The following is a 3,900-nucleotide window of genomic DNA, read 5'->3' on the forward strand; positions in this document are numbered from 1 at the left end:
CACACACACACACACACACACACACACACACACACACACACACACACACACAGTATTTGCAAGCTGGAGGGAAATGCCAAGTCCAACATGGCATTCGGCAAGGCTGAACTGACTGGAGCTCAGACTCAGTTCAGGCCTGTAAAATGATGACAAACTTTTGCATTCAAAAGCCAGTAGCCTTCCCTACAATCTGTCTGTGCTTAGTCCCAGTTTTCACAGGTGAGTGAGCTGATGCTCTGGGAGAGAGGTCATCGCCTAGGCCTGTGTCACACACTGAGCAATAGAGGTGAGAATCACTCCAGCTGCATGGAATCTAAGGCCCAGGCCCCTTAGGACTTTGTTTAACAGGGTCTCCTCCCAGGGAGCCACACTCAACCAGCAATACATTCTGCTGTGTTTGCATGTCACAACCGTCTTTGATTTGAAAAACAGCAGGTTGTTGTGGATCCTATTTCAATGGTATTTGAAGAAGAAAGCAAAACCAATATCATCATAAAACGTTTTTCCAAAAACTGAAACAAATCCCAAAGAAACAGTTAATCGGTTTCAGTTTTTTAAAAAAAAGCCTTCTTGATAAATTCAGCTGAGAAAGACCCTATCTGGTGGCAGCATGGTCAATGGGGGTGATTAGCTGGTGTGCAGGTCCCTGGAGCTGTTGTTGTTTCTCCATGCATGCAAGCTGCCCCATGTGCTGCTGTTGCATCCCCCCCCCCCACTTCCTATGAGCCGCTGAATGAGTAGTAGCTCTTTTCTCCTTCCCTGCGGATATGAAAGTCACTGTGGCCACTGCAGTTTTCACTGGACGCGATCTCAGCCTGCAGGGTTACCCACATCTTGTTCAGCTCTTCTTGCAAAATTAGAATTCTTTCGTTCCGTAGTTTGTAATGGGTCTTTCTCTGAACCGTCAGCTCCCAAAGAGTGACATGGAGACTTCTCATTAAGCATGAAAGCTTGGCCTTAGCTTAGTCTTGTTCCCAACTGGCTCTTATAACTTAAATTAACCCATTTATGTTAATGGATTCTACATTCTACCGGATGGCTTGTTACCTTTGCTCAATAGAGTGTATGTCCAACTCCCTCTACATCTTCTGGAAAAACTGCAACTCTTGAATTTTTCCCTTGCTTTCCTATCTCTGTCCAGAAGTCCCACCTATCGCCTCCTGCCTAGCTATTGGCCATTCAGCTCTTTATTGAACCACTCAGGCGGTCCCTTGGCAGAGACACATCTTCAGAGTGTACAAAAAGATTGATTATCCCACAACATCGGTTCTCATCTTGCTCAAATAAACTGGGGAGTTTCACAGGGTCCCTGGGAAGGGTTCTAGACTCCTTGAGGGGGCGATCTGTGGAAATCCCTGGAATTCTGTTCTCAGGAAGCCTGGATGAGGGTCTATTTTCCATGTAGGATGAAGAAAGGAATCTCACAATAGAATCCTGTCAGCTGTGCACCAGAGTTCTCTGAAGAAAGGCATACCTGTGTTAAGCACGCTATCGGGCTGATTAACTCCTGTAGCTGCGGTGAATTGGAATACTGCAGATTTAGGGTCAAATTATCTTGAGCTATCCTTTGCCTGTATTATCCATTCATTGTCCATCTGTGTGTCTGACCTAACATCCTTGTAAGTATCAGGTGAAGCAATTTGAGATGTAGTAAGTGTAACAGACTGTTAACTTCCACCGACCTAAAGGCTAAGACCACCGTCAGACAGCATCTGAGGCTTGTAGCCGAGATTTTCTTGCTGTAACCTCATGTTCCCACCCACGTATTTGCAATGTGCCTTTCTTTTGTTCTATAACTATAAAAGCTTGACAAAACTCTTTCCACATTCAGACATGGCATTTGGAGGTAGCTGTCACTCACGTTTGTCTCCAGAATCAACGCTCTCTATTCCCCTAGGAAAGAGCTGCGCCTTTGCAAGGATGAACCCGGAATGAACGGAGGGAGAATGAGCACTGCTGTGGGATGGGGTTTCCTTTCTCTCCAGGCAGGGGAGGCTGGGAAGCAGCTCCAGGCTTTGGATTTTGTATTGGCACCACCACTGGTCAAAATACAAAGCCTTGTAACAGAAAAGAAATCTCAACATAGAGCAAAGCCCTGGATGAGACCTTTCACATCCAGCAGATGTGTCGTCTTCTTTTTCAGAGGCAGAGACAGCTACGCTCTGCAGTCCTGGCTGTGAATCTGCTCCTGGCAACTGTTTCAATAGGTTTTCTCTTCCTCTTTGCATGAATTGTTGTTGATGGTCTCTGAACATCTGTCTTCCTGCCAATGGTCTCTCATAGGCGAGTCTTGTCTTGGAATAGAATGGTACCAAAACCATCCAGGGAAAAGCTTCCGTGGTTTAGGCAGACATAAGCCTGCAAGCTGCGTTTGGATGGCTGCTATCTTACCTCTGCAGGAAGCAGGGTAGCACTGAAAAATGCAAAGTCAGCTGAGTTGGTGCAGCGCTGAGAGGTTCTTAGGAAGCTTTGCCATTCAGCACCGGCTCCTTAAATGAAATGATCTCCAGAATTCTAACATTTCAGATGCCCAAAGGAGAGGGAAGAAAGCCTGAGCTGAAAAGAAAAGAAGAAAAAAAGCACTTTTCAAAAAAAACAATGAAAAGAAACAGCAGCTTAGAGTTACTGTAGTGGGCACAAAGAGAGAATGTCCCTGCAGATGAGACCAGTCTTCTGCAGGCCTTGTCACCTGACCTAGATAGCTTGAAGGTTATCCTTAGACTGATGAAATTAACTCCTTCCTTCCTTCCTTCCTTCCTTCCTTCCTTCCTTCCTTCCTTCCCTCCCTCCCTCCCTCCCTCCCTCCCTCCCTCCTTTCTTCCTTCCTTCCTGTAAATATACATTTGATTGTGTTGAGCAGAAAACACATTAGGAATAGAACTGATCCAGGGAAAGAAGGGAGTCCTTGAATTCAGTTGAGGCCTTCCTTCTCACTCCAGGTGGGCTTTATCTCTGGTGGGGGGGCAGTTACCCACAGTCAGCATAAACTTCCACTTCGTCAGGGGCCTCCAGGCTGTTGCACTGTGAATTTGAAGTCATGGATTATGGCGATTGAGTTTTAGATGGGGTACCACTGAGCTGCTAGTCTGGGGGCATAAGGACTGGTGGCAGGAACTGTGGTGAGGCATGGGGAGTCGGTCAGTCCGGTTGACCCACCCATGAGGTGTTGGTCAAGTCCTCAAGTGTGGCTTCCAGGTGAGGTAATAGGTGACAAAGAACCAAGAAGCAGCACTTTCTTCTGGCATCTTGGCCCCCGGAAGGGTTTCTCAGAACTACCACTCTGTGGTCCCTGCTTCACATGACCAATTTTTGTCTCCCGTTCTCATCACCATGCGCATTTGCAGCAGAACAGCCCTTCTGCATTGGACATCTTAGGAGGAAGTGATTCTGTAGAATTTACCGAGAAAGGCATGGCTCATGGGGAGAAGGTCGTACCAAGCAGAGTGCTGAGGAGCCTGGGATCTAGGTGCCGCATGACAAGACTTGATCTCACTTCTCTAGCTTGGCATGCGGCATTATTCCAGGTAGCCATGTCTCTCAGTGTATCAGTTTCCTTACCTGTCAAGTTGGAGGTAAAGGACAGGGCAAGCTGTCTCTAGGATTACAGACTTGCATGTAAGATGCTGAGTGCAGTGCTCAGCTCAGGGCATTCGTTCAGAACCTTTGCAGACCTCTCAGCATTGTAGTGTGGCCTTAACCAACCAGGTTCGACCTTAACCAACCATGTGTGACCTTAACCAACAAAGTGTGACTGAACTAACCAAGTATGACCTCAATCACCCAAGTGCGATTTTACACAAACAAGTACGACCTCAACTACTCAAGTATGACCTTAACCACCCAAGGGTGACCTTAACAAATCATGTATGTATGACCTTAACCAACCAAGGGTGACCTTAA

General features: G+C 46.7%; 1 pseudogene; it reads right to left on the minus strand.

Annotated features, from left to right (window-relative positions):
* LOC101992431 overlaps positions 1 to 3,900 on the minus strand; it is a 14,736-nt pseudogene that overhangs the window by 1,390 nt on the left and 9,446 nt on the right.

This window comes from Microtus ochrogaster, linkage group LG3, assembly GCF_000317375.1.
Source record: "Microtus ochrogaster isolate Prairie Vole_2 linkage group LG3, MicOch1.0, whole genome shotgun sequence".
Lineage (NCBI taxonomy): Eukaryota > Metazoa > Chordata > Mammalia > Rodentia > Cricetidae > Microtus > Microtus ochrogaster.